Raw genomic sequence first — 8653 nt, forward strand, 5'->3', positions numbered from 1 at the left:
CGGATACTTAGGTATACTCCACTGGGCTGTGTTTTGATGGCTAAATAAACAATAACTTATGCACAACTCAAGCCTAATATATTTCTACTAATGTTGCAGAGAGGTTTGGAAAGCACAGCTTTTTTCCCTTTTCCTTCCTTTAGTTTGTTCACTAATGACTTCTTCCCTCTTTTCCTGCCTTTTTATCTTTCCTCCCTCCCACCTTCCCTTCCTCCCTCTATCCCCCACTTTCTCCTTCTCTCTCCCTCTCTTCTTCCTTCCTTCCATCCTAAAGTGATGATACTAAGGGCATTTTCTGCTGAGATTCTAAACATGTTTTGATTTGTCTTGGACATAAAGAATGTTGGACATGCAAGGGTCTTAGGCATCATCTGAAGAAAAGCAGAGGCTCAGGGAGGTAGGGGATTTTATCTGAGGTCAACTAAATGAAACTGTACTGAGGTCAGAAAGCTACTACATAGCTAGAATCCAGTCAGCCCCAAGTGGAAAGCCATCAGAATAGCAAAGGTAATGTCTCATTGTTTCTGGAGGTGTCAATATTTTTTTTAAATAACATGATTCAATCTCAAACCAGCAAGTTCCCTTTCTTCATTTGAAGGAAGCCAGGATCCCTTGTCAGGAGCCTCAGAATGAAAAGCAAGTATCTAATGATACTCAGTACTTCAAAATCCCTAGAGTTGAGGGCCATGTAGCCAGTGGGGCTTACACAGATTCGGTTCTCAGAAATACGAGGGTCAGGACTTGGGAAAGCCACAAGGGGAAAAAATGACTTTTATTAACCTGTGCCTTAAGGCTCTTTAAATCACTAGACTGTGGAAAAAAACCAACCCATTAAGAAGCCCTAAGGAGGGAAAACTTGAAACTGGTTTTCACATTGGAAGTCCAGTGTTTCAGATCCATTGCCTTCAGTGACAGGCTGGTGAGGTGTTCAGCACCAGGACCTTCACTTAACATCCTAATGACTGCAGCAAAGGAACCTCCAAAGTCATTTCCAGGCCTTGTTTTCTCCTTTTGTTAAACAAGAGGATTGGTCCAAATGGCCAGTCTATCTATAAAGTACTACCATGTGACTCTATAATCATATTAAAATAATAAAATAACATCTGATTCATTAATTTTTTATCATTCTGATTTTATTTTTTTCCATCCTAGTTTGGGCCTTGGCTGAACCGGCTTAAAATGAGGGGAATACCTTTGAAGGTCTAAATTACTTGTAGAGACTTTATCTCACAATTTCTCCCAAAGAATGTTAGAGCTGCTGCATTTCTCAGAGATCCTTGCCTAGAAAACAATCTAGAAGCAGAACATTAGGAACGCCTGGGTGGCTCAGCAGTTGGGTATCTGCCTTTGGCTGGGGTCATGATCCCGGGGTCCTGGGATTGAGTCCTGCATCAGGCTCCCTACGGGGAGCCTGCTTCTCCCTCTGCTTATGTCTCTGCCTCTCTCTGTGTGTCTCTCATGAATAAATAAATAAAATCTTTAAAAAAAAAAAAAAGCAAAACACTATTAGAGGTTTAGCAGTGTTTTCTGGAATGATCCTCAATGTGCTTAGAATAGGGCCAGACTCCTTTCCATGGCCTGCAAGGTCCCTACCCAATCTGGCACCTCTGTACTTTCCAGGCTTATGTCATAAGTCTCTCTCCTCCTCATTCAATTTATTCTGACACACACGTGGCCTTCCTTTAGCTCCTGAAAGCACCAACCTCTTTCCCCACTCAAGACCTCGATAGGGCCAATTGTCTCTGCTGAAACTCTCTTCCCTCACTCTTGGTCTGCTTGGATGACTCAGGCCTAAACATTACATATGTGATCGGGGAAGTGACCACCCCATCCAAGACCAAAATCAGGCCACCCTGTCCTTCTCTCTTCAGAGCACTCAATATAATTTGTGGTTTACACGCATTTGTATGTTTCCTTTCATATCTGTCTCCCCAAGTCGTCCTTGAGGGAAGGGGCTGATTCTTTCTTGGTTCGCCCTTGTATTTCCCAGCATTTAGTACGCACTCAACAACTACTTGCTAAATTAATGAATGAATGAATGGAGTCCTAGAAAATTCCCAACACAGGCAGCTCTTATTGGTTGTTTGTATATGACACAATTTATGAGACCACTTAGTGAAACCGTCACTCTGACCTTGTTCTGGCATCGTGGAAATAGCAACTGGTCCTTCAGTAAGTTGGCAACATTTCCAACGTGTGTTTACTCAGGCTGAATCAACCTCTTTAATGACTCAGTGGGAACGCAACCTCAGTGGCCCCAATGTGAGTTCTTGGTTGACTGTGGGGATGGTCTCCTGGCCAAGAAGATTCCTGAGATTTCGAGTTTGAGCTAAAGGATCCTTAAGACAAAAATCAAGTGAATCTTCCGTGACTGATATTGGCTATGAATAAAAGTCAGAATTAAGTAATCTGTGGAAATGCTACATCCTCACCCGACTGCAGTCGGTTTTCTTAGCTGTTGCTGGAGCCCCACGGAAAAGGGCTTATTTATTAAGAATGAAATCGTTCTTTTCAAATTCGGTAGCAATCATGTCTCTCTCTCTCTCTCTCTCTCTCTTTTTTTTCTTCCAGTCCATGGAAAGTGTTATCTCAGGCAGCTCTGTGCAGGAAGTTGGGTTTATCACTTCCTCACAGTTGCAGTTTGTCTAGGACTTAACTACATGCTATCAGATTACATCAAAATGTAGGCCTTTGTGTGTTTAACTCATCAAAGGAGTGGACCCTTAGGACTTGATATCACTTCACTGCATATGCAGCCATGTAGCAAAACAAAGCCTATCTAAACAGGACAGAACTATTTCTGTTGTGTGGCGGCTCTGCTAGCTCGAGCTTGCAGAAATGGTCGGGTTTCAGGTGTCTGCAGTGTTTCACTTCTTGTTTTTATATTTATCTCTTTTTAGAATTGCAGTCATTTGCCTGGTTGTGTGCAAGGAAGGAAAACCAAAATATTACCTACGAGGGAGGAGACAAGATTGGTCCAATCCCCAGGGTCAGTTGGAGGCAGTACTAACCTTTACCTCATCATCTGGATTTTCACTTGAAAGCTGAAGTTGCTGTGGTCCTAGTCCCGGCTCTGGACGGACCACACAGGGGGTTTGAATCCTGGCTCCTCTGTCTGCCCTGGGGCAAGTTGTTTCACCTCTGTGAGCTTCAGTTTCTCTGTCTGAAAAATGGAAAAATAATAGCACCTGCCTCATAGCCTTATGAAATAAACAATAGGGATTAAATAATGTATGGGAGGCCCACCAGGCTTGTAAAGCCCGAGGGCTACTGAAGGCCCCACCATGCTCTGCAGAGGGGCTGGGCAAGCTGGCAGCCCCGCAGTCCCAGGCTGGCTCAAGTTTCTCAGGCTGCACTTCCACCTTTGGGGCCTCAGTGCTAGTTTCTTCTCCGCGGAGTTCCCTCTTCTCTGCGGTGGGCTGGCTGCCAGATGCTGCCTCTATTGGCAGCCACAGGAAGCCGATGCAACTGTGAAGTAATACTTCTGCCCCAGGGCTGGCTCCGCCCTGTTGACCAAGGGTTTTAGATCTGCTCAGCCAACTTCTTTTAATGTCTTGCCTAAAAAGGACTTCTCACTCAGCTCTGCGGACTGGGTAATGGCTGATTGCCCTAGAGGGCTCAGACAAATAGCTTTTGGGGATAGAAAGGGTAAAGGGATCTTCTTTCTCCCAGCCCAATGCTTCAGGAGTTGGGGGTGCCATCTTGCTGCAACTCTCCCATATGATGATCATTTACCAAAATCAAATGTCAAAGGAAAACGGATGGGCATGATTCTATAAAATCCCTCCAAGCCAGTGGGGTATAATGAGATACTCTTAAAAAAATTATTTGCATCAAGGCAGTATGCAAATCTTCACAGACCTCTGACTGGAAAGAAATTAAGTTACACCTAAAAAACTATAATTTAAGAAGGTAAATGTTTTCTTTTTTCCTTTTTTAAAACCTGAAACCATTCTAAATAGGAAATTGAAACAAGCATAATGCTTTATTGCTTCTTTATACTAGAGTTATTCACTGATGGCTTCCTACCTCTTGGTTTCCTCCCTTCTGGCTTCTGAGGTGGCAGATGCCCTGTGAGCTACACTTCACCTCAGCTGTTCAGATCTCTTCAGAGCCACAACCACCCTCCATTCAGTGCCAGCTGGCATTGAGTTGGTGTCAGAGGTTCTCATCCAGTGGATTTTGCCTCTTTGCCTGGCCCCTTTGGGTGAGCTCTTTGGCTATCTCTTTAGCTTTTGTCCCTGGATGCTGTCTCTTGGAACTTCATTTAGCAGCCACTAGGCCAGTCTCAAGCTCTGTACAAGAGACAGGTTCCCAGGCTGGATCTAGCATCTTGGGCTTCATGTTATCTGGGAAGAGTTGAGATATTTGGCTACAACTCTCTTAGAACAGCAGTCAATGCCAATGGAAAACCAGCTCTTTCTGTTGCTTGATTAGCTTAAAATAATTTTTTTCTAATTGCAAAAGCAGTAAATACATAAACATGTGCGTATACACACTCCTAAACACAGAAATATATAAAGTTTAAAGTTGAAGGGCTCCATATCAACTTCCTAGTGGTAATTCTTTGTTATATACTGTACCAGATTTATTTCAGTACATATAAAAGCATTTTTCTTCACCAAAAATAAAAAAGACGAGAGAATGGAATGCATACCTAGTCTTCCTCAACTTGCATGTTTTCCTTAAGTATATCTTGAATAGATTCAAATGCTAATGTACACAGATTTACCCCATTATTTTGTATGACTGTGGCTATTCCACTGCAGCATAGATTATAAATTATTTACTCAATTCCTTATTCATGGACTTTGGACGATTTGAGGTTTTGTTTTGTTTTTGGCTTAACTGAACATCCTTGTGTAAACATCTTTGTGTGGATGTGTGAGTATTTCTGTAGAATTGTTGGGTTGGAGGGTATGCACATTTTAAATTTTAATAAACTATGCTAAATTGTGTCCTAGTATACCAGTCGCAATCTACTCAGAAATCTGAGAAGCCCTGTTTCCTCACATACTTATCAACTCTAGTATTACTAAATTTTATAAGTCTACTAGGCAAAAAAAAAAAAAAACTTGTTTATTGGTGTGTTTTTTTAAATTTTTAGCAAAGTTGAGCATCTTTTGGGATTTTTTTTTACCTATCTGCATTTCATTTTATGTAAGTTTTGTTTGTATCTTTTATCCAATTTTCTGTGGAGTTGTCTGTTTCTTACTGACCAATGTTACAGGATGTTTTCAGAATGCTTACTGAAAAATGGCTTATATTTATTGTTTACTATTCTAAAATACCTAAAGATATCTAAAAATATCTAAAGATAGGGTATTCCCAGGTTGGGCAGTGATTTAGCAGTCTTGGGCATGGATACTTTCTCTGCTACGTTTTATTCAACTTGTCTTTTTTTGTGGTTTCAAGATGGCTACCATAGTTACAGTCATCACATTTTAGACAACTATCTCTAAAGGTCCAAAAAAGGCTCTCTTACCCCAAATCCTCAAGCTTCTCTTTTGATCATGAGGAAAACTTCCCAAGTGGACTCTCTCCACTGAGCACAGAGCCTGGTGTGGGGCTTGATCCCATGACCCTGAGATCATGACCTGAGCCAAAATCAAGAGTTGGATGTCCAACTGACTGAACCACCCAAGTGCCCCCGGACAGCTCTTATTTTATGTTTTTGGATGCTATTATACATGGACTTAAAAAAAATTCATTTCCAATTTTTTGTTGCTTGTATATAGAAATATAACTGATTTTTAAAAAATATTTTATCTATTTATTCATGAGAGATACAGAGAGAGAAGCAGAGACATAAGGGAGAAGCAGGCTCCCTCTGCGGAGCCTGATGCAGGACTTGATCCCTGGACCTTGGGATCATGACCTGAGCTGAAGGCAGATGCTCAACCACTGAGCCAAACAGGTGCCCCTATAATTGATTTTTGTATGTTGACTTAGTATTCTATGATCTTGCTGTTAGTTTTACTAGATTTTTTGGTAGATTCCTTAGTCTTTTCCACGTAGCTGATCATACTGTTTGTGGATACAGATAATTTTACTTCTTCCTTTCCAATCTGGATGGAAAGGCTCCAGGGTGTAGCCCTATAGGCAGCCAGCTTGATGAGCAATCATGTGGTTTGTATTTCAGATCTGGTAGTTCCTTGACTGGGCTGCCTCAAGCAATGAAAACCTGTCCAATCAATGTAGTGGCCTTTTCTGGCTCTTTGGTTCTATGCATGCTGCTTGTTTTTTCTTTTCCTCCTATTTGAGGATTCCCTTCCTTATTTGATGTGTTCGATTTGAAAAGTGGTTCATTGATAGACAGTTTTTAGGTCTACCTTATCTCTAAAGGATTTTTACTCTGGCTAATGGTCAAACCTGCCATTCTTAGAGTATTGACCACCTTCCCTTTTCCATTTCCTTCTTTGGTTCCATAATGAAGTAATCATTCCCTCCAGACTTACCAGGCAGCTTATCCACTGGCTCTTCCATGATTTTTGCAAGTGACTTTCACTAACCAGTGGTCTCGTGTCTTTTGCAAATGAAGGTCTGGGACATACTTTGCCCTCAGTTCCCAAAACTTTAAATGTCTTTTATTAAGCAACTTGTCATGCTGGGAAAACTATAACTGGTCTCTACTGCTCCCTCACAGTTTTAACTGCTTTAACATTACTGGATAGTAATTGTATCTGATTCTTTGATTCTTTATCTTAATGACTTTTTTTTTTCTAAGATTTTATTTATTTATTCACAAGAGATACACAGAGAGAGATAGAGGCAGAGACACAGGCAGAGGGAGAAGCAGGCCCCATGCAGGGAGCCTGATGTGAGACTCCATCCCAATCCCGGGTCTCCAGGATCACGCCCCAGGCTGAAGGCAGTGCTAAACCGCTGGGCCACCAGGGCTGCTCTATCTTAATGACTTGTACACTTGCTTTCTTTAAATATTCTATCCTCCAAATATCTCTTATTCTTTCAATTGATTCTAATTATTTTTATATACCTCTCATTTATCTATTTTGGAAGATACTTCTTTTTCTTTTGTAGCTCCTTTCTTTGTTAAAATGAAAGGACAAAATAATACCCACTCAGTAATATTCAATCCAATGATTTTTTAGACCTTCTTTCTGGAAATATAGGCTTAAGATTCTTTAAACTCTTTAAACTTTCTTTAAATGAAACTTTTTTTTTTCTTTTGGCAGATTATGGTGAAAGAACAGTTTGTCATAATTTTACAGAAGGCATACCAGAGGATCAAGATGAACATTGGCTCAGGGAGGATCTACTCTCAACCATAGGGATAATCTTGGATTTTCATTGATCATTCCCTTTTCATTTTTCATTGTCTTTTCTTTCCAGTTTGCTTTTGTATTTCCTTACTTTCATTACCAGGTCATTTTCCTTAATTCCTTCTTTTTGGAAAACAGCATGAATAAATGGAAGGAACATGAATTTTGGAGTATAAATAGACCTGAGTTTCAATACAACTTTGCCTGTTACTAGATGTGCATTCTTGGGTAAGTTATTTACCCTTTGGAACTCTACTGTTTTCTTCTAAGGATTGCCTGTGAAAATACGAATAATATTCATAAGGCATCTAGCACAGTGCCTGGCCCATGGAAGACATATGTTACCTGTGATTATTAACTTTACTACTCTGACTTTCTTGCCCTGCATTTTTTTCTGTGATCACTTGCCATTTTTTATTGGGCTTAGATGAATCTATACATTTGTGATCTCTGAAAATAGTGGTTTACCTTCTTTCCTCTTAATATTAGGTCAGCAATATGACATCAGAAAAACAGCTTATGCAGTCAGCCTGAATTACAAGAGAATGAATAAAAGTTGAATGTGTCCAGAATCAGAGTACTAGAGCCTTGATGGATTTTAGAGACCAGCTGCTTCAACTCTTTTTATTTTATAGATGAACAAACTGACATAGCAAAGATAAGCAATTTGCCCAAAGCCCATGGAAGAGCATATGTAGATGTAGATACTGAGATTTCCCCACTTAGGAAAATACTTTATTTTAATTAAGACAAAATTCATAAAACATAAGTTAACCATTTAAAAATGTATAATTCAGTGGCAAACAGTACATTTACAATGTGCAGCCCTCACCTTTATCTATTTCCAAAACATTTTCATCACCCCGTGTTCATTAAGCAGTCACCCCGCCCCATCCTCCCTCATACCAGCCCCTGGTAATCACTAATCTGCTTTCTGTTTCTATGGACTTGCTTATTCTGGACATTTCATGCAAATAGAATCATATACTCTGTGATCTTTTGTGTCTGATCTCTTTTACTCAGTATAACGTCTTCAATTCATACTCATTGTTTAAAAATTCAAACATTAAGGACAGTATAATGAAGAAACTAAAAAAATATTCTGTAATCTCACCTACCTTTGATGAAGACTATTAACAGTGTGGTGATTGTTGCTGTTACCATTGTCTCCCACATAAATGGGTTTACACTATTCACACCTTTTACTTGAATTTGGTTTTTCACTTAAGACTTGTGAAACAGTTTCCTGTGTCAACACACATACAGATCTCTTCATTCTCTTTTATACTTTGTATGTTTTATTATATGGTTAGTCTAGGCTGTTTAACAAACCTGCTGTTGGATATCTTTCTCCCCACCCAATTCTTTGT

At 40.1% G+C, this 8653-nt stretch overlaps 1 long non-coding RNA gene across 2 annotated transcripts in view; it reads left to right on the forward strand.

Annotated features, from left to right (window-relative positions):
- LOC106557939 overlaps positions 1-8424 on the forward strand; it is a 64735-nt gene extending 56311 nt beyond the window's left edge. Inside the window, exons 5-6 of one of the 2 annotated variants that reach the window (XR_005380425.1) lie at positions 7197-7511; positions 7773-8424. This is a non-coding gene — a long non-coding RNA (uncharacterized LOC106557939). Of the gene's footprint in view, positions 1-7196 lie in introns of both variants that reach the window. The other variant, XR_005380424.1, reaches the window with a different exon arrangement.
- The last annotated feature ends 229 nt before the right edge of the window (positions 8425-8653 follow it).

This window comes from Canis lupus, chromosome 28, assembly GCF_011100685.1.
Source record: "Canis lupus familiaris isolate Mischka breed German Shepherd chromosome 28, alternate assembly UU_Cfam_GSD_1.0, whole genome shotgun sequence".
Lineage (NCBI taxonomy): Eukaryota > Metazoa > Chordata > Mammalia > Carnivora > Canidae > Canis > Canis lupus.